The sequence below is a fragment of the Sminthopsis crassicaudata genome, chromosome 1, assembly GCF_048593235.1.
Source record: "Sminthopsis crassicaudata isolate SCR6 chromosome 1, ASM4859323v1, whole genome shotgun sequence".
Lineage (NCBI taxonomy): Eukaryota > Metazoa > Chordata > Mammalia > Dasyuromorphia > Dasyuridae > Sminthopsis > Sminthopsis crassicaudata.
Genome location: NC_133617.1, coordinates 592,951,869 through 592,975,051, shown reverse-complemented (window position 1 = coordinate 592,975,051; position 23,183 = coordinate 592,951,869). Strand labels below are relative to the sequence as shown.

Genomic DNA, 23,183 nt, shown 5'->3' with positions numbered 1-23,183 from the left:
GTTATCCCCAGAGAATCAAAGTATCAAAAAAATTAAAAAGAAAAAAGACAAAGAAGAAAAAAAGAGAAAATCAACAGATCCAATCAATATGTTGAAAAAAAATTATATGCAACGCTTCATAAACACAAAACTAACCAAACAAAAGATTGAAGGGAGGTGTTTTCTTTCAAGCCAAGTTTGTTCTTTGTAATTCTTCAGCCATCATTTTTTTTTTTTTTAATCATTCTGGGGTTGTTATTCTTTCCATTAACATTGTTGTAATTTAATGTTGTTATGTTTATATGTCTCTATGTGTATATTGTGTACATATGTGTGCATATGCATAATCATATATGCATAGATTATGTATGCATGTATACATATGCATGTATATACATATACACTTGTCTATACATATACATACATACAAGTTCATATGTACATGTTCCTATATATAACTATATAACCTATACATATACATATATGTGCATTTACACATCTTACGTTTTCATAGCTTGGCTCACTTCACATTTTATCAGATAATGGCTTTCCTTGTTTCTCTGTTTGTTATTTTTTTATAGTATAGTAATAGTTTGATACATCCCCTGTGAAATTTTTGATTGACATGAAAATCGCATTTTCTTCTGACCTTTTTTCCCCCAAATTAATTTTATTCATTGACAAGTTTACCACAAGGAAATAAGAGAGAATAAAGATGTGGGAAATGACAGGGGCTGAACATCTCATAGCAACACATGTACCTGAAAGTTCCTTTTCTTTAATATAAATGTTCAGTTTTATGAACACTCTGTATCACAAAATGCCTGAAGATTTTATGGATGACCCATAATGAAGACCTATAACTTTTAAATAGTGACATTTGGAAATGTTAGGAAACCCTGAGATCTGAAAGGAAGAATGTTCTCTTAACAAGGTCGAGTTGGTTGAAGATTTATCATCTCCAAGGACCCTCAGCAAAAGCACAAAAGAATAGATTTTCCAGTGTCAGGTTATAGAATGAGTTGAGGTAAAGCATAGGTTTCTCAAATTTTTGATAAGCATGTCTCTCATGGGTGAGGATGTTATTTATCATTTGGAGAGTTTATTTTATGCCCTAACAGAAGGCTGAGAAATAGCGTGACAAGTGTTTCTTTTCTTTGCCAGATTTCAGACATTCTGGAGAATATTTTCAAAACTAACATAAGTTCTTATCACTTCATTCTAAATTAAGAAGGTCACAGAATCATGAATTTTTAACTGGAAAGGGCATAGAGGCCACCTTATCCAGCCCCCTGATTTTACAGATAAGGAAACTGAGGCCCAGAGGTTCAAGGTTATACAAGCTGCTTCTGCTTCATGTCAGAGAATTGACATTGATAATAATAACCAACATAATAATTCTTAGAAGTTTACAAAATATTACATATAATATCTAATTTAATCAGTATAATAATTTTAGGAGATAGATATTATCATCCTTTGTAGATGAGTAGACTGAGGTATCTAGAAATTAAATGATTTGCTTAGACTCTCAAAACTAGTAAGTTTCAAAGATGACATGAAAATTCAAGGTGACAGTTTGAGTTCCTAAATCCATATCTAACATTCTTTTATTACAATGTTCTGTTTGAAGAACAGTGTCTGAAGATGACATTCCTTGGTGTACATCCACTGGAATGAATAAAATTTGCTTTCAAAGCCCAAAAGGAAGACTAAACTATTCCTATGTGGATTATAATACTAATTAAATAATACTCATTAAAATATGTACAAATTGCTATTTAATAAAGAAACTAATATCATTCTAATGTCATATGACTTTGTTATGTAACATTATAGTCTACAAAGAATTATAATTGAGGATCATCTAAAGGACAGTGGCAAAATTTATGGTGAATATAAGTAAGTTTTAATACAACAGATATCAGAAATTACAAAGGAGAAAAGTAAAGGTTGTGGTAAAAAAATTATATAAGAAAGAGATAGACTGATGCTGTAGCTAGGGACAATAAAGAAGATCCCCAATATATTCCATAGGGGGAGGGTATGGAACAAGGGGTGTCTATAGGATATAAGCAGTTATGGATGTGTTATAATGTTCATCAATGACGGTAATCCTCACATTTATGAGAGGACAGATCATGGGCATATTGCAACATACTAAATTGGTATTACCTTACCTAATCAGCTCTAATTACCATCCTCATTCATTTCATGTACTTTCTTCAATCCTTCAACCTTTCCTGCCTCAGGCAATGTGTCTAATCATTATAGAAGGGTCGATAGGTGACAAAACTGATCTGCTCATTAATATTTATATAGATAAGAAATTGCAGTGTGCCTGATAATTCTCAAATAAATATGGTGTCCTTTGTTTCCTAGAAACCTGTGGCCTTTGGAATAAAATAATGTAATTTGCTTAAACAGAGCTTTATTAGTTTTTGAAAAATCTAAAGTACATTGGGATTCCACTGTTAGGATCACAAGGTGATAACTCAGGTTGTCTAAACAATTCTCTAGCTCAGTTCACACCTTTGGTTCAGGCCTTTGAAAGGAGTTTGCTCCTTTGGACTTCTGGGGGGAGTTTACATATTTAAAGGAGTTTACACCTTTAAGAGGAGCAAGTTCATTGGTTGAAGTATTTCCCGAAGGCCCTTGAGTTCTCACATTCCCATTCTCTAGGAGGATAAAAGAAGACAACATTGCACCTGGACAGGCAGTCTGGATTGGGGAAGGACAAGAGCTAGAGGAGAGTCAGAGCCAGGATTCAGGAAGAAGAGTATTCAAGATTCTACCTTCACTCTGGCCAGAGGCTCCAGAAGCTTCCCAAGAAACCTGTTCACAGAGGAAAATATTTTACAGAAAAGAGATCTCCTCCCAGAGAAGGATTACAACTGAGAGACAATCAGGACCTTTACATTTTGGTGCACATTGTGGGGCAGATACCCTACCTCCACTGAAGTCCTCTAGTGACCAGGAGATTAGGTGAGTATTCTAATAGGCAAATAAGGAACTTACCTTGTTAAGGGCTAAACCAGCAATCTATAATAGCTGAAATGGGGCAAATGTTAGCTAAAGACATTCCCTCGACCTCAGCCGACTCAGCTACAGCCCCACCCAGGAGTGGTGCTATAGAGAGTATAATTAAGATAATTGAGGAGCAGAGTTTACTTGTAACCTGGGTACAGATTGATAAACTCTTGGGCACATTAAAATTCATGTCCCCTTGGTTCTTAGAGGGAGAAAAACTAAATGTAGATAACTGGAAGCTAGTGGGACTTTAATTGAAAGGATTTCACACAAAAAATGGGCCTTGTTCAATTTCTGCAGAGGTATTTTATATACAATGTAGTTAAATTAGCCTTAAACTATCGAGCAAGTTGTAGGAGAAGGAAAAGTTTTAAAAATGAACAGAGGAGGAAGTGTGAGGGAAAAAAGAAAGATCAAGTTCTTACCCAAGGGAAAAGGGATTTAAATGAGGAATTAGGGTGTGATGACTCTAATTCTCTTGAAGAAGCTTCAACCCTGCCTAGAGAGCAGATTACTAACAGGCCTACATCAACTCCACCTTCATAGGCGGAGGAAAAAGGAGGAGGGGAAGAGGCAGAAACACAAACAGAATCGCCTGTGAAGCAGCCTATGGCAAGATTAGAAAAAGCATTGATTAAGGCTAAGAGAGAAGGACAGGATATAAGTGATTTTATACATGCATATCCTGTGATTGAAGATATTGACTCTTTAGGTCAAAAAAGAAGAAAATATACACCTTTAGATTTGAATAAAATTAAAGATTTGAAAAAGGTTGTACCCTTTATGGGGCTACATCAGCTTATGTTAAAATGTTACTAGATGGTTTGTATTATGAAGTCCTAACCCCAAATGATTGGAAATCCATATAAAAGACATGTTTAGAACCTGGACAAAGTTATGGCTTGCAGAGTTTCATGAATTATGTAAGATCCAAATCAGATGCAATTTGGAAACAGGAGTTAACACACAATTCACTTTTGAGCAATTAGTTGGTGAAGGTCGGTATGGAGAGAATTCAGAACAGATTAAATATACCATGACAGTGTATGAGCAAATTGCTAAGGCTGCAATAAAAGCTTGGGGTGTCCTCCCCGGACAGAAAGATCAGGGGGGAGGCTTTCACTAAAATAGAGCAAGGTCCCAATGAATCTTTTGCGGATTTTGTGGGACTGGTGTCAAAAGAACTATTGGAGAAAATGCAGCTACAGGAATAATGATCAGACATCTGGCTAAGGAAAATGCCAAGGAGATTTGCAAAAGAATTACATGAGGATTAGACAAAGATGCTCCTTTAGAGGAGATCATAAGATGATGTGCTACAGTGGGAACAAATGCTTTTTACACCCAGACTATGATGAACATGGAAAGACAGGGTCCCTCTTGGCAAAGGACTTCTAGAGAAATTCATCAGTGTTTCCAATGTGGAAAAAATGCCCAAAGTGGGCATCTAAGAGCTCAATGTAGGTATGGAGATAGAGTGAGAAGACAGGGTGAGAGAAGACCTAAAACCCCATGTCCAAAATATTTCAAGGGCTTCCACTGGGCCTCCAAATGTAGATTGATCCAGGGAAATGAGAGGCAGGGCCCAGCTTCAGTCCCCCAAGTGGGGCATGATGTCAGCCGAGGTTATATCCAGAGAAATTTAAGACATCAATCAGCCAAAAGGCAATCATATGGAAGAAAGGGATTGAAATTAGGAAAAAATAGAGTTGTATGCAGTAGAGACTACTGAGATATTCCCTGGAGAAGTGAAATCTGTTCCTTTTGAGACTATGGATCCTTTGCTTCCAGGCACAGTAGGCTTGACCATTTCACCTTTTGAGAATGCTTACAAAACAGTGTTCATCCATACACTGATGTGGGAAACTGGAAAATGTGTAGCTAATATCCTAGTCACTAACACAGGTAGACAACGTGTGATTTATCAACCAGGAGAAGTAGTAGCATCAGGCTTATTGTTATATACCCCTAATAAGACAGTTGCCCAGATTCTGACTCCACTGAACAAAATCCAGGAATATATTGGACAGCAGCTGTGACAGCTGACTGACCTAAGCTTACTATTTATATAAATGGAATACCATTAAAAGGATTGGTAGACACGGGTGCAGATAGTACAGTTATTAGAGGTGCCAACTGGCCCAGTCACTGGCCAAAGACTAAGGCAGACACCTACATGTCTGGGGTAGGAGGATCAATAGCAGCAGAAGTTAGTACTATGCCTTTGAGATGGACATTTGAAAATGAAACAGGAGTTTTTACTCCTTTTGTGGTTGAAAAAATCCCCATCAATCTGTGGGGAAGAGACATTTTACAGCAGATAGGATTACAAATAAGCACTTTGGCTTTTTAGGCAGGGCTGCTGTTGAAGGCCTACCTGCACTTTCACCAGTTCCTATTCAGTGGAAGACTGACTCACCAGTATGGGTAGAACAGTGACCCTTAAGTAGTGATAAAAGTCAGGCCTTATTAGACATAGTCCAAGAACAACTTGACCAAGGACACTTGCGGCCTTCTCTAAGTCCTTGGAATTCCCCAGTATTTGTGGTGAAAAAGAATCTGGAAAATGGAGGATGTTATCTGATCTAAAAAGAGTAAATGAACAGATGGAAACTATGGGAACTCTTCAGCCTAGACTTCTATCTCCTACTCAGTTGCCAAGAGAATGGCCTCTTTGGGTTATAGACATTAAGGATTGTTTCTATTCTATCCCTCTAGATAAGGAGGCTATGAAAAGATTTGCTTTTTCAGTGCCTAGTGTTAATTTGGCTGAGCCTATAAAAGAGATGAATGGACAGTTTTGCCACAGGGAATGAAAATACCCTTACTATGTGCCAAATGTATGTTGCTGCTGCTCTTGCTCCAGTAATAAAAGCATTTCCAAAAGTAATATTGTTTCATTATATGGATGATATTTTGGGATGTGCACCTGAGGAACAAATGTTAGAAGCATGTCTACAAAAGACCATGGAAACACTAAAGTACTACAAACTGCATATAGCTACAGAAAAAATTCAAAGACATGCTCCTTTTCAATATTTGGGATATGAAGTATATCCTAAGACACTCACAGTACAAAAGCTTTCTTTAAGAACTGAGAAGTTGGACACCTTAAATGATTTCCAAAAATTAATAGGAGATATCCAATGGATGTGTCCAGTGTTAGGCTTAACTACTAATCAACTGCAACCTCTATATGACATTTTAAGGGGAGACAGTGCTTTAAATTCACCACGCCAGCTTACAAAAGAAGCAAAAGAGGCTTTGAGAGAAGTTGAACTGGCTTTATCCAATGTGGTTGAAAGAGTCACTCAAAAACCCTTGGAAATATCAGGTTTTGCTACACAAGAGGCACCCACAGCAGTCCTTCATCAAGGAAATAGTGTGATAGAGTGGGTGAACCTACCAGCACAACCAGAACAAAGCCTTATTCCTTACCCAGTGCTTGTGGCTAGAATTTTATTAAAGGCTATTAAGAGAGTAATACAATTATCTGGGATAAGTCCTGAAAAAATATACACATTTTATACTAATGCACAAATTAATGTATGCTGTGAGACCATCCCAGAATGGCAAATTTTTATTGGCCACAGCTCCAAATTTTGCACATGGGTCTCCATTAAAAATAACCCGGCTACTACATAATTGGCGATGGATTTTTGAAGAAAAGATTTCTAAGGTTCCTCTTAAAGGACCAACAATCTTTACAGACGCCTCCAAAGAAAATATTTGTGCTGTATACTCTCATGATTTAACCATAAAGAGAGTAGTCAGGATTCCTTTTCAGTCCACTCAACAGAATGAATTATTTGCTATCATGCTAGCTCTTACCCAGGAGACGTAAATATAATTATTGATTCAGCCTATTCAGTAGGTGTGGTACAAAGAATTGCCACAGCCCAAATAAAATTTGCAGCCTCTAATATTTATCAGCTTTTTAAGGAACTTCAAGAGCAAGTGAGAAAGCATCCAGGCAAGATTTATATCTTGCATGTCCACTCACGTAGTGGACTTTCAGGTCCTATTTTTGATGGAAATTTGAAGGCAGATAGCCTTTTAACTATGTTAGCCAGTACTCCTTTATTTCAGGAAGCACATTTCAAGAATTTCATTCTAAATATCATCAGGCTGCTCGAGCTTTACTTTACAATTTGGAATAACAAGAGAGGAAGCTACGAGCATAGTAAAAAGCTATACAGCTTGCCTGCCTTTCCACCCTCCTAAACTCCCTCCAGGGAAGAATCCTCATGGTTTGAGACCCAATGAAATCTAGCAAATGGATGTGACCCAAATCTTTTGGTCGTCTGTCTTTCATCCATGTGGTAGTAGATACCTTTTCAGGATTCACTTTTGCAGTGCCAACGTCAAAAGAGACAGCCGGAGTGGTCACTGAATTCCTTATCCAAGCATTTGCAATTATGGGTGTGCCACAAGAAATAAAAACAGATAATGGACCTGCATATAGTTCTAAACATTTTGTGTACTTTCGTGCGCTATAAGATTTTACACACCACAGGAATACCTTTTAATCTGCAAGGTCAGGCAATAGTAGAGAGAAGAAACAGAGACATTAAGACACTCCTCCAAAAACAAAAGAAAGGGGGAGCCACAGGTAACCCTAAAGAACTTCTAAATTTAGTTCTCTATACCATTAATTTTCTAATTTTTGACAAAGATGCACTGGCTCCAGCAGACAGGTTTTATAACCCACCAGAAGGGCAGTATCCAGTGCGAGCAGCTCCACTGTCCTTAGATAATCACCAGGTGATGTGGAGTGACCCAGAAAGTGGTAAATGGAAGGGACCAGATAGGTTAACTGCCTGGGGGAGAGGGTTTGCTTGTATTTCTTCAGATGGAGAAGGAATTAGATGGGTGCCAACGAGCTGTATTTGCCTTGCCCATTGGAGAGAGACAGAAAAAGAGAAAGACCTCAAAAGAAAGGAGAAAATCTAAGAAATATCTGACACTGAAAGAGCATGGCTAATAAGAAGACTGTTAAAGAATTTTAAAACCAGCAGGAATCATTGAATTTCCTAACACAAGATGAAACTAATGGACAATGGACTTATGGACATTTATAAATTCTCAATTTATGATTATTTGATCATGTTATTTGTTACATACTTCTAGCATGTATTATGTTACTATGTTACTATGTGTTTATGTAATCTATGTAATTATGTGTAATACCTCCCATATTGAAGGATTTATTTTTCAAGGTCATGACCACCCTATGTTCTAAATCAAAAGAAAGGGGGAGATGTTAGGATTACAAGGTGATAACTCAGGTTGTCTAAATAATTCTCTAGCTCAGAGTTCACACCTTTGGTTTAGGCCTTTGAAAGGAGTTTGCACCTTTGGACTTCTGGGGGGGAATTTACATGTTTAAAGGAGTTTGCACCTTTAAGAGGAGCAAGTTCATTGGTTGAAGTATTTCCCGAAGGCCCTTGAGTTCTCACATTCCCATTCTCTGGGAGAATAAAAGAAGACAACATTGCGCCTGGACAAGCAGTCTGGATTGGGGAAGGACAAGAGCTAGAGGAGATTCAGAGCCAGGATTCAGGAAGAAGAGGATTCAGGATTCTACCTTCACTCTGGCTGGAGGCTCCAGAAGCTTCCCAAGAAACCTGCTCATGGAGGAAAATATTTTACAAAAAAGAGATCTCCTCCCAGAGAAGGATTACAACTGAGAGATGATCAGGACCTCACTAGTAAAAGTTTATGTCTGTTCTCCATTTTTTAGAAATTAAAGCCTCCCTGCCTGTTACCTCAGAGAAAAACCACTTGAAATGCAGTTTCCTCAGAGATAGCAATCACATATGCTCACACCTCTATATATGCACATTAGGAATAACTTCTCCAACTGAGATGACTTGAGCTAATGATCACACCAATTACCAGAAAATTTACAGCTGCATTAACTGTTGTAGGGCTGACAGCAAAACTGAGCCTTGAGTATATACCAACAGAACTGTGGTTGATTCCTAGATAATTGAATGGTATCTTTGCATAATGGCATAGAAACCTTCATGAAATCTCTTTATAATTCCCAATCTTACCTCGATGTAGGAAATCACATAAAGTCTGATTTATTAGGAAGAACTGAGGGAAAAAAATAATAGATAAAACAACAGAATATTTCTTGAGTAAAGTATCACAAAGTCCTCAAGATCTCTGGCACAGGAAGTAACCTTCAAATTTTGATATTATTTCTGCTGGTTTTTTTCTTAATATTTGGACTTATTACAATACTTTACTGTTATTACAGCTTTGCTTCTTGCCATTTCCTTCTCCCACATCAAAGTGAAGAGGATGCTTTGAAAAGGAGCCATAAAAAATTTCATATCCCTATTGAAGTCAATCTCCAACTTTATGTTAGCTTCATTTTTTTACTAACATCCTAAATTGTCTTGGGCTAGAAGAATGCCTTATTGTGATCTTTTGTTATCTCTGCCACTCTAGAATTTGGTGTTAGATATTATTTTATTGTCTAAAGGGAACAGTTCAGCTAAATGCTTCCTTTATTCTACATCCTTAGTTCTGCCTCTAGAAACCTCTATTTCAATTTAAATTCAATTCAAATATATATATATATATATACATATATATACATATATATATATATCCTTACAATATGTAACAATTGTGGAAAATGAGTATATGCCCTTCAATTAGGAAATGACTGAATAAGTTATGATACATGAAAGTAATGGAATATTATTGTTCAATAAAAATGTTTGAACAAGCTGATTTTGAAAGGCTTGGAAAGATTCACATGAATCAATGCTGAGTGAAGCAGGCAGAACCAGACAACCTTTGTACACAGCAACAGAAGGATTTTGCAATGATCAACTATGAAAGACTTAGTTCTTCTCAACAGTTCAGTGGTCCAAGGCAATAAAATTTAGATGGAACATGCCATTCATATTTAGAGAGAGAACTATGGAGGCTAAAAGTAGATCAACACATACTATTCCCCGTTTTTTTTCTTGTGATTTCCCTTTCGTTCTGATTTTTCTCTCCCAACATGATATATATGGAAATATGTTAAAAAATGTGCATGTATAACAAAAAAAGTTTTAAACGTGATTGGGGAAAATAAAAAAAATTTTAAAACAGTATATAACATTTGATACTAAAGAAAGGAATATTCTATAATGGGAGTGGCATGGCAGTTTTAGAATATAATAACCAATTAACAGATCCACTCTCACACATGGACTTGCTGTTCTATCACATAATCTCATTTTCAAACAGAAATGCACTTCACAATGACAGGTGAGATGCAGCTGTCATGTGAGGCACCAGACAAGGAAATTCATCCATAATAACTAGGATTTGGAAGTGGCAGGATTTTAAAATGAGCCTTCATTAAGCTGAGATTGGCTCTCTATTGACTGTAAAACACTTTGTCTCCCACTTTTAATATGAAGATACCATTGTTTAGAATCACAGTCAATGACTGACAACAAAAATGACTTATTCCACTATGGAAGTCATTAATGGTGAAGACAAAGGTGAAGAAAGGCCCATTTTTCTCTTTTCTTACCAGCCAAGTAAACATTCTTAATTACTCTAGAATGAAGCATGAAGTTTAATGAATTTTAAAGAATGAAGTTAGTAGGAAATTTGAGTAACCTAATTAGTCAAATTAATGAGTCAATAATTTTTGCTTTTTTTTAGTGTTTATTGCTTATTTGTATAAAACAAAGTGCTATTTGTATCTATCTAGAGATGGTCATGATATATTATACAATTAAACACACCTATGAATTGTAACATTTAACATCTCTATGACAAAGCATCCTATTCATTATACCAGACTGTTTTCTACCAAGGAGGGAATGTGAGTAGTACCAATGTGTTTTATAGATTGAACCTGAAAAACACATAGCTGCTCTTTCATAATTGAATGTACTCTATCACCCTGCAAGCCTTTCCAGAAATGGGTTTAGAAAGGGAGGTTTTATTATATCTTTTCATTTTTTTCTTAGACACCAAACTCCTACCAAAGCCTCCCTTTGTAAAGAAATGTGATCTAAACTTTCTAGGTAACTGTCCATTTTCTATCAACAGCTCAGCTTGATTTCAATCAAAGTATGGCTTTGTAGTGCCCTCCCCCTTTCAGCTTCCTTTTGTATGTTGTTTTCCTCATTGGATTGTTAAGTTCAATAAGGGTAGGTACTGTATTTCTAGCTCAATGCCTGAAACTTATTTATTGTTATTCTTTACTCTAGAGACAACCAAAATGAGAACACTATGTTGGGTAAAGTTACAATATGCCCAACTTTGACTGATCAGACCAATAGGAGCTGAGAAAGTTCTGCCATAGATTAGCCACAAATAGTCTATGTGAACATTTAGTATGGATTCTCTAAATTTGTGCATCTCACATTTCTTTTGAGTAATTGCAGTTCTGTAGAATTTTGCTGATAGAGCACAAGATCTGAATCATCTCATTGTTGGAAAGAGCCAAATCCATCAGAATTGCTCAACATATAATCCTCTTGTTGCCATGTACAATGATCTCATGGCTCTGCTTACTTCACTTAGCATCAGTTTATGTCAGTCTCTCCAGGCCTCTCTAAAACCATCCTGCTGATCATTTCTTTTAGAACAATAATATTCTATAACATTCATGTACCATAACTTATTTAGCCATTCTTCAATTGATGGGTATCCATTCAGTTTCCAGTTTTTTGCCACTATGAAAAGGGCTACTACAAACATTTTTGCACATGTGGGTCCATTTCACTCCCTTAAGATCTCTCTGGGATATAAGCCCAGTAAACACACTGCTGGATCAAAGGCTATGCACAGTTTGAAAACTTTTGGATCATAGTTCCAAATTGCTCTCCAGAATGATTGGATTTGCTCAGAATTTCACCAATAATGTATTTGTAGAGGGCCATAGATAATGGGGATACTCTGAGTAAAGTATAAGACCCTTCAGCCCAGAGGGAACCTGCTGACAGTATTGGTTTGGCTCCCAATCTTCCCTAAAGGCTCTCATGCTTTCTGAGAAGTCAAGGAAGGCAAGGCCATCTGTGTTCTACTTGAATCAAGGGATACTTAAAGAGAAACATTTACATATCAATCACAGGGTGCTTTAGCACTTGTTCAGTATGATGTGGTGATATGATGGTTCTCTAGTTGGCACTTAGTGTGCTATAATGATGTAATCATACTAAGGTATTTAGGAGCTGAGAGGATTTTAAATAAATGGACTCCATTTTTGACTATCCTTTTGTGTCTCCTGCCTTCCTCAGTACTCCACTAAGACCAAGGACTCAGAATGGTCCCAAGATGCTCTTTGGAGCATCGGATGGTATATTTTGGCACCCAGTATGGGTGCTATAGAAACCATAGTATATTTTGGCATCCTAATTTGGGGCCTCTAGAAAGCACAGTACATATTTGTGTCCTAGTTTTTCCACATCCCCTCCAACACTCATCATTATCTTTTCCTATCATCTTAGCCAATCTGAGAAGTGTGTAATGGTGTCTCAGTGTTCTCTTCATTTGCATTTCTTTAGTAGTAATTTAGAGCACCTTTTCATATGACCAGAAATGGTTTTACTTTCTTCATCTGAAAATTGTCTGTTCATACCCTTTAATCATTTATCAATGAGAGAATGTCTTGATTTCTTATAAATTTGAGTCAATTCTCTGTATATTTTGGAGATGAGGCCTTTATCAGAACCCTTAAATGGAGAAATATTTTCCTAATTTATTGCTTCCCTTCTACTCTCATCTGCGTTAGTTTTGTTTGTATAAAAACTTTTCAACTTAATATAATCAAAATGATCTATTTGGTATTCAATAATGAGTTTCAGTTTTTCCTTGGTCACAGATTCCTTCCTTCTGCACAGATCTGAGAGGTAACTTATCATATGTTTTTGTAGTTTACATATAATATCACTCTTTATGTCTAAATCATGGACACATTTTGAACTTATCTTGATATATGGTGTTAGGTATGGGTCAATGCCTAGTTTCTGCCATACTAGTTTCCAATTTTTCCAGCAGCTTTTGTCAAATAATGAGTTCTTATCCCAAAAGCTGGGGTCTTGCTATAGTTATGACTCTTTTGTCTTGTGAATTTAACCTATTCCACTGATTGACTATTCTATGTCTTATCCAATAACAAATGGTTTTGATAATTGCTGCTTTATAATATAATTTTAGGTCTGGCACAGCTAGACCACCTTCATTGACATTGTTTTCATTAATTCCTTTGAAATTCTTGACATTTTGTTACAGATGAACTTTGTTATTATTTTTTTCCCTAGATCTGTAAAATAATTTCTTGGGAGTTTGATTGATATGGCACTAAATAAATAGATTAATTTAGTTAGTATTTTAAATTTTATTATATTTGCTTGGCCTACCTATGAGCACTTGATATTTTTCCAATTGCTTAGATCTGACTTTATTTGTGTAGAAAGTGTTTTGTAGTTGTGTCCATAGAATACCTGATTTTCCTTTGGCAAGTAGACTCACAGATATTTTATATTATCAATAGTTACTTTAAATGGAATATCTCTTTGTATTTCTTGCTGCTGGACTTTGTTGGTAATATATAAAAATACTGATGATTTCTGTGGATTTATTTTATATCCTGTAACAAAGTTGTGGATTGTTTCTAGTAGTTTTTAGATGATTCTCTAAGGTTCTCTAAGTATATCATGATATCATCTGCAAAGAATGATAATTTAGTTTCCTCATTATCTATTCTAATTCCTTTAATTTATTTATCTTCTCTTATTGCTAAAACTAATGTGTCTAATACAATATTGAATAGTAACAGTGATAGCAGACAACCTTGTTTCACCCCTGATCTTATTGGAAATGGTTCTAGTGCATCCCCATTGTATATGATGCTTGCTGCACTTTTTAAAATAGATGCTACTGATCATTTTAAGGAAAAGTACTTGTATTCCTATTTTTAGTGTTTTTAATAGGAATGGGTGTTGGGTTTTATCAAATGCTTTTTCTGCATCTATTGAGATAATAATATGATTTTTGTTAGTTTGGCTATTGTTGTTGTTAATTATGTTTCCTAATATTGAACCAACCCTGCATTTGTGCTCTAATTCCTATGTGGTCATAGTATATTTCCTGGGGATGACTTTCTGTAATCTCTGTGCTAATGTTTTATTTATGCTTTTTTCATCAATATGAACATTGACACAGTCCTCCTCTTATAAAACTCCTTCCCCTTTCTTACACCTTTCCTCTACTACTTCTGCTTTTCCTTCTATTAGCCTTCCCTTTCCTTTCTCCTTTCTTCTCCCATTCCCCATATGGTGAGAAAAGTTTCTCTGTGAAACCAAATATGCGTGATATTTTCTTTGAGCCAAATTTGATGAGAGTAATTAAGGAAATTTGCCCAAATTTTCTTTCTCTGTTTTCACCCTAACTGTTTTAACTATCAGCACCATATCTATATCATAAAAAGAAATTTGGTAGTAGTACTTCTTTCCCTATTTTTTCAAATAGTTTATATAGTATTGGAATTAATTGTTCCCTAAAGGTTTGGTGCAATTCATATGTTAAATCAATCTGGTTCTAGAGATTTTTTCTTAGGGAATTGATTAATAGCTTGTTCTATTTCTTTTTCTAAAATGGGACTATTTAAATAACTTATTTCCTCTTCTGTAACCTGTGTAATCTATATTTTTGTAGATATTCCTCCATTTCACTAAGATTATCAAATTTTTTTGACATATACTTGGGCAAAATAATTCTGCTCTAAGTTCCTCTTCATTGGTGGAAAGTTCTCCCTTTTCATTTTTGAGACTAACACTTTGATTTTCTTTCTTCCTTTTTCTAATCAAATTAACTAAAGTTTTATCTATTTTGTGTGTTCTTTCATAAAACCAACTCTTAATTCTATTTATTAATTCAATAGCTTTCTTACTTTAAATTTTAGTAATCTCCCCTTTTATTTTTAGAATTTCAAATTTGGTATTTAATTGAGGGTTTTTAATTTGGTCTTTTTCTAGCTTTTTTAGTTGTAAGCCCAATTTACTGATCTCTTTTTCTATTTTGTGCAAATAACCATCTATAGATGTAGAATTTCCACTAAGTACTGCTTTGGCTGTAGCCCCCAAATTTTGGTAAAATTTGCCTTACTATTGTAAATTTTTTCGATAAAATTATCAATTATGTCTATGATTTGTCATTTCACCCACTCATTCCTTAGGATTAGATTATTTATTTTCAGTTAATTTTTGGTCTATTTATCTCTGGCCTTTTATGACATGTAATTTTTATTGTATCATGATATGAAAATGATGAATTTACTACTTTTGAATTTGATTTTGAGGTTTTTATGCCCTAAGATATGGTCAACTTTTGTGTAGGTTCCATGAACCTCCAAGAGAAAAGTATATTCCTCTCTGTTTCCATTCAATTTTCTCCAAAGGTCTATCATACTTAAGGTTTCTAAAATTCTGTTTACCTCCTTAACTTATTTCTTATTTATTTTGCAGTTCATTTTATCTAGTTCTGAGAGAGCAAGGTTGAGATCTCCACTAGTATAGTTTTGCTGTTCATTTCTTCTTGCAGCTCTTTTGACTTCTCTAGGAATTTGGATCCTATGAAACTTGGTGCATAAATGTTTAATATTGATATTGCTTGATTGTCTATGGCACCGTTTAGCAAGGTATAGTTTCCTTCCTTATTTTTTTAATTTGATCTATTTTTGCTTTTGTTTTATCTGAGATCAGAATCATTCCCCCTGCTTTTTAAAAAAAATTTACTTAAAGCATAATAAATTCTCCTCCAGGTTTTTACCTTTACTTTTGCAGTATCACTCTGATTTAAATTTTTTTTCTTGGATTGAATGGATGCCCATCAATTATAGGATGACTGAGTAAATTATGGTATATGAATGTTATGAAATATTATTGTTCTGTAATAAATGACCAGCAGGATGAATACAGAGAGGCTTAGAGAGACTTACATGAACTAATGCTGAGTGAAATGAGCAGAACTAGGAGATCACTATACACTTCAACAACAATACTATATGAGGATCAATTCTGATGGAAGTGGCTATCTTCAGCAATGAGAGGATCCCAATCAGTTCCAATTGATCAGGATGAATAGAACCAGCTACGCCCAGCATAAGAGCACTGGGAAATGAATGTGGGCCACACCACAGCATTTGCACTCTTTGTGTTGTTTGCTTGAATTTATATTTTTCTTCCCAAGTTATTTTTACCTTCTTTCTAAATCCAATTTATATAAATATGCACACATATATTGTATTTAACATATACTTTAATATATTTTACATGTATGGGACTGCCTGCCATCTGGGGGTGGAGGGAAGGAGGGGAAAATTTGGAACAGAAATGTTTGCAAGGGTCAGTGTTGAAAAATTACCCATGCATATGTTTTGTCAATAAAAAGTATAATAATAATTAAAAAATATATTTCTTGGGGGCAGCTTGATGGAAGTCAGGAGGACCTGAGTTCCAGTCTGACCTCAGACACTTAATACTTCCTAGCTGTGTGATCTCAGGCAAGACACTTAACCCCAATTGCCTCAGGAAATAAATGTGTTTCTTCTAAACAACATTTTGTGGAATTCTGGTTTTTAATCTAGTCTGCTATTCACTTCTATTTTATGGGAATTCATTCCATTCACATTCACAGTTAAAATGACTTATGTCATGGCTTGCCATCTTATTTACCCCAACTTACATTTTTTCTTTTTCCCTTCCTCCTTCTCTCTTCCCCAGTATTTTGTTTCTGACCACCACCTCTCTCACACAGCCCTTCTCTTGAACAGTCCCTCTCCCTTTCTTATACCTGTCCTCCACTACTTATGTTTTCCCTTCTATCTGTCTCCTCTTTCCTTTCCCCTTTCTTCTCTCACTTCCTTATAAGGTAAGAATAACTAGTTTCTCTGTGTAACCAAATAGATTTGATATTCTCTTTGAGCCAAACTTGATGAGAGTAAGATTCACACAATGCTCACATCTCTCTCTTCTTTTCCTTAATTATAATAGGTCTTATTTGCCTCTTCATGAGGCATTTTGCCTCATTTTACCTCCATTTTCCTCTTTTTCCAGTACAATCTTCTTTCTACCTCTTATTATTTTTTCATATTATTATAATAAAATAAAATTATACCTGCACTCTCTATACCCATAATATAAATATAGTTCTCAAGAGTTCTTTCCTTTTTCCTTTTTTATGTTTCTCTTGGGTTCTATATGGAGATTAATTTTTTTTTTTGTTCAGCTCAGGTCTTTTCAGCACAAATAGATGAAATTCACCTGTATCATTAAATGTCCATCTTCTTCCCTGAAAGATAATCTTCATTTTAGCTGGATAGCTTATTCTTGGCTGTAATACAAGTTCCATTGTGTTTCAGAATATCTGATTCCAGGACCTTTGATCTTTTAAGGTGAATGCTTCAAGGTCTTGGATAATCCTAAGTGTGGCCCCTAGGTATTTGAATTAATTTTTTTCAGATTCTTGCAATATATTTTTCTTGTTGAACTAATTCTGAAATTTAGCCACAATATTCCTTGGAGTTTTCATTTTGGGGTCTTTTCCAAGAGGTGATTGATGAATTCTTTCAATGGCTATTTTACCTTTTGATTCTAGAAGAACAGGGCAATATTCTTTTATAATTTCCTGAAGGATCATGTCTAGGCTCTTCTTTTTATCATGGCTTTCAGGAAGTCAAATAATCCTTAGATTGTCTCTCCTAGATCTATTTTCCAAGTCAATTGTTTTTCCTAGGAGATATTTCATATTTTCTTCCATTTTTTTCATTTTTTTGTGGTTCTGTTTGATTGATTCTTGATGTCTTATTAAGTCATTCTCTTCTATTTGTTCAATTCTAACTTTTAGTGCATTATTTTCTTCAGTTACCTTTTTTTAGTCCCTTTTATATTGGTCAATTGAATTGTTTTTTTCATTACATTTTTTTCCCCATTTCATAAATTCTGTTTTTCAATGATTGGTATTTTTTTCATATATATTTTGTAACGAGTTATATGCTTTTCCCTTTCATCAAATCTATTTTGTAGGGAGGTATATGCTTTTCCTATTTCATCAAATCTATATTAAGGAGTTTTCTTCAGATAATTTCTATTTTTCTTTTTTCCATTCCCTCTTGTAAAGATCTCATTTTCTTTCCCCATTTTTCTTCGAACTCTCTTTTAAGATCCTTTCTGAGATCTTCCAAGAAGGCTTTGTGAAATGGGGACCAGCTCATATTCCCTTTGGGACTTCATCTGAAGTTGATTTGCCTTTTGAAATCACATGATTTGAGATTTTTTCTCTCTCTCCATAGAAGTTGCCTAAGGTCAGAGTTCTTTTTACTTTTTTGTTCATTTTTTAAGGGTTGAAATCTGTGCTTAAGACAAAGGAGTGACAGCTGTCTTATTTTGCCCTAGGGTCAGTGTTTCTGATTGACTTCAGGTGCTGGGCAATCACAGCCAGGTGCTAGGGCTCAGTGGCTTACAATTTGCTTTTTGTATTGACTTTTGGGTGTCTTGCAGCAAATCTCATAAGCTACCTACTTGAAATCAGGGAAAAATAGTATAAGAAACTCACAGAAGGTTTCCTGGTGCATGGACATAGCAACATGCTGGCTCCCCACCCCAGCTCCTTACCCTAAGGCTTCCTGTGCTGTAGTTTGGGCTCAGCAGACTATCCCCATGTCTGATTGAAACAGACTTATTCTAAAGTTCTTCCAAGGTATCTTCTTATAGAATTGAGTTGTATTCCAAATATTTGTGGTTTCTGTTGCTTCAAAACCAGTTTAGAAGCTTATTCTGCTGTTGATTTGAGAGAAAGGTCAGAGGAGGTCACAGAAAGTTGTATCTGCTCTCTGCTATCTATAAGTCCCTTTTATTCAGCTCAATGAAGCTAACCACAGTTTCCATCTTCCCAATTCCTCTTTCTCCTCTGTTTCTTATTGTGACGGAAAAAATGCATCTGCTATTCTTTACAGGGTGGGGAAACATACACAAAAAGAGACAGACAGACAGACAAACAGAAACAGAGAATATGACAGAGACACAACAGAGAGATGACAGAGGCACTAGAGAGACAGAGACAGAGAAATAAAGAGGAGAGAAACAGAGAGACAGAGACAGAGACAGAAATGGAGAGAGAAAAAACAGAGACAGAGAAAAAGAGACAGAGTCTGGATGCAATGCCTAATTATACTATTACTATAGTCACTGATTATTGTAGCATATGAATCTAACCTATTTCACCGATCCACCATTTTGTTTATTAGCCAATACCCTATGGTGTGATGATTACTGCTTTATAATAGAGTTTTAGGTTTGGAACTGTGACACCATTGCCCTTTGCATCTTTTTTCATTAATTCTCTTGATATTCTTAACCTTTTGTTATTCTAGATAAATTATGCTTTTTTTCTAGCTTCATAAAATAATGTTTTGTTTTTTTTTTGTTTTTTTTTTTTGTTTTGTTTTGGTTTTGGGTGTGTGTTTTTTGCAGTTTGATTGGTACGGCCCTGAACAAGTATGCTAATTTAAGTACAATTGTAATTTTTATTATATTAGCTTGGGCTATTCATTATTTTTTTCCTAGCTCTCTCTCTCTATATATATTTTTTTTGCAGTTTGATAGAGATAGCCTCAAACAAGTATATTCATTTAAGTACAATTGTCTTTTTATTATATTACCTTGGGCTTCTCATGAGCAGTTGATACTTTTCTAATTGTTTAGATCTGACAATTTGTGTGAAAAAATGGTTTGCAATTGTGTTCATGTAGTTCTTGGGTTTGTCTCGACAGGTATATTTCCAAATATTTTATATTGTTCACAAGTATTATTTTACTTTAAAACATTTACTTATTTTATTTTTTAAGTTATACATGTACATTCATTTTCACTTATTTCCATATGACTCGTGTTGAGAGAGAAAAATCAGAACAAAAAAAAAAAACACAAGGAAAAGAAAAGAAGAAAGAAAGGATGAAAATAGTATGCTTCAATCTGCATTCAGTCTCCATAGCTCTCTCTTTGGATGCAGATTGTATTTTCTATCCAAAGTTTATTAAGAGTGTTTTAGATTACTGAATTCCTAAGAAGAGCCAAGTCTTTCATAGTTGATCATCAAAAAATCTTGCTGTTGCTATGTTCTGCTTGCTTCATTCAATATCAATTCATGTAAATCTTTCTAGGTTTTTCTAAAATCAGCCTGTTCATCATTTTTATATAATAATAATAATAATAATATATTATCTATAAATAGATATGTTATATATATTTTATATATTACATACATAAATATTTATAAAGCATACATACTTATAAATACATATATGCATATATATATATATATATTTTTTTTTTTTTATAGTTTTTTAGCCCTTTGGGTATAGTTCCAAATTGCTCTACAGAATGTTTGGGTCAAATTCATACCACCACCAATAATGTATTATTTTCCTAGTTTTCCACATATCCTTTAATATTTATCTTTTTTTCCTGTCCTATTAGCCAATTTGATGGGTGTAAGGTAGTACCTCAGAGTTGTTTTAATTTGCATTTCTCTAATCAATTGTGATTTAGATCATTTTTCATATGACCATAGAGGGCTTTAATTTCTTGATCTGAAAATTGTCACATTTTTGACCATTTTTTACTTGGAGAATGACATACACACAAATTTGATTCAGTTCTTTATGTATTTTATAAATGAGACCCTTTATCAGAAACATTGGCTGTAAAAATTATTTCCCACATTTCTGTTTCCCTTCTTATCTAGGCTGCAATGATTTAGTTTGTGCAAAAAATGTAATCAAAAGTATCCATTTTGCATTTCATAATGTTTTCTAATTCTTCTGTCCTAAATTCCTTCCTCTTCCAAAGATCTGATAACTAAACTTCCCCTGTTCTCCTAATTTGCTTATAATATCAACCTTTATGCCTGTCATGTACCAATTTTGACTTTATTCTGATATGATGTATGAAATATTTGTCTATGACTAGTTTCTGATATACTATCTTTCAGTGTTCTCAGCAATTTTTGTCAAATAATAACTTATGCTTTTTTCCCTGGGTGGAGTTAGCCATAGTGAATGGGCAGATCTTAGTGATCAAAGAGTGGGGCCATCTTCTGGACTGCTTGGCAGCCATTTTGACTAAGCAAGTCCTTCTGGAATGGAGGATAGTCATGGTTCACTATGAAGGCATTGACATCTTTAAACTTCTACAGGAACAAGATGAAATACCTGAACCTCCTCTAAAAATGAATGAATGTAAACCCTTCAAGAAGCCCCTAATACTTCAGAACCCCAAGCCACATCTTCTATATGACTGTAAGGAGGATGCTTACTCCAACAGACCAAGAGGGTTCAGGATATCTAAACATGTCTCAAGGTGTTTGATGTCATTCCCCACACAATGATGAGTGAAAATGTCCAGCTGTTCCAGCTGCTCTTAACATGGTAAGAATAAAGTCAACTAGAAAGTTTGCTTCTCTGGTACAGTTGGCCCATGAGGTCAGATGGAAGTATCAGAAAGTTACTGCTATATTGGAAGACGAGGGAATAGAAAGCTAAAATCCATTATTGAAAGAAAAAGAAGCTTACAAATCTAAATAAGCAGGCAGAAAAGAATAGCAAGGCAAAATGCACAAATCCACAAAAGAGCTGAAGAAACATGGGCTGCTGATGTGAGTCTAATAAAGCCTATCTTTTACAGAAAAAAAAAAAAAAGTGTTATCACACAAGTTGGAATCTTTTGGTTTATCAAAGAGGAGATTACTATAGTCATTTGCTTATTGTGTCTTGCATATCTAACCCATTCCATTGATCCACCACTCTATTTATTAGCCAGCACTAGATGATTTTGATGACATGTTTCATAATGGGTAGTCTCATACTACTAGTTCATCATCCTTTGCATTTTTCATTAATTTCCTTGATATTCTTGATCTTTTCTTTTTTCCCAAAGAATTTTGTTCTTATTTTTCCTACACCTATAAATTTTTTTTTTGGCAGTTTAATCAAGATGGCATTGAATAAGTAGATTCATTTATGTAGAATTTTCATTATTAGTTCAGTCTACCAATGAGCTCTTGATAATTTTTTCAATTGTTTAGATCAAACTTTATTTGTATGAAAAGTATTTGTAATTGTGTTCACATAGTTCCTTTATTTGGGTTGGCAGGTAGACTCTCAAATGTTTATTTTGTGTACAATTATTTAAAATGAAATTTTTCTTTCTATCTCTTGCTGCTGGGTTTATTGGAAATGTATAGAAATGTTTTTCATCTATGTTGGTTTATTTTACCTCCTGCAACTTTGCTAAAGTCATTGATGATCTTAAGCAGTTTTTTTTAATTGATTCTCTAAGTATATTCTCAAATAATCTGTAAAAAGTGATAGTTTTGTTTTTCATTTCATACTCTAATTCCTTCTATTTCTTTTTTTTTTCTTATTGCGAAAGTCAACATTTCCACTACACTATTGAATAATAGTGCTTATAATGGGCATTTTTGTTTTACCCCGATCTAATTTGAAATGCATCTAATTTCTCTCCATTACACATAATGCTTGCTAATAGCTTTAGACAGATTCTGCTTATAATTTTAAAGAAAGCAACATTCATTCCTATGTTTCCCTAATGTTTTTTTAAAGGTATGGGTGCTGTATTTTGTCAAAAGCTTTTTCTGCATCTATTAAGTTTATCATATGATTTCTGTTAGTTTTGTTATTGATATGGTTAACTATGCCAAAAGTTTACCTTACATTCCTAATATAAATCCCTTTTTGTCATAGTGTATTATCTTGCTGATAAGTTGTTCTAGTCTCTTTGCTAATATTTTATAAAATATTTTCATCAATATTCATTACAGAGATTAATCTATAATTTTCTTTCCTTGTTTTGGCTCTTTCTGGTTTAAATATCATCACTATATTTGTGTCATTAAAAAAAAACTTGACAGGTCTCATACTTTGCCAATTTTTCCAAAGAATTTATAAAGTATTGGAATTAATTGTTCCTCAAATGTTTGGTAGAATTCACTTGTCAATCCATTTGGCCTTGGGGATTTTTTTCTCAAGTCACTTCCTGGCTTTACTCCACCACATCTGTTCCACTCCCAGAAGTGGTGACAATTATGTTAAATGCAATTTGTTTTTCTATCTCTTTTTGCAGTTT

At 34.6% G+C, this 23,183-nt stretch overlaps 1 pseudogene; it reads left to right on the top strand.

The window, feature by feature from the left end:
* The first annotated feature begins 2,084 nt into the window (after window positions 1-2,084).
* Window positions 2,085-21,697, top strand: LOC141550969 (large ribosomal subunit protein uL13-like; annotated as a pseudogene).
* Window positions 21,698-23,183: the final 1,486 nt, after the last annotated feature.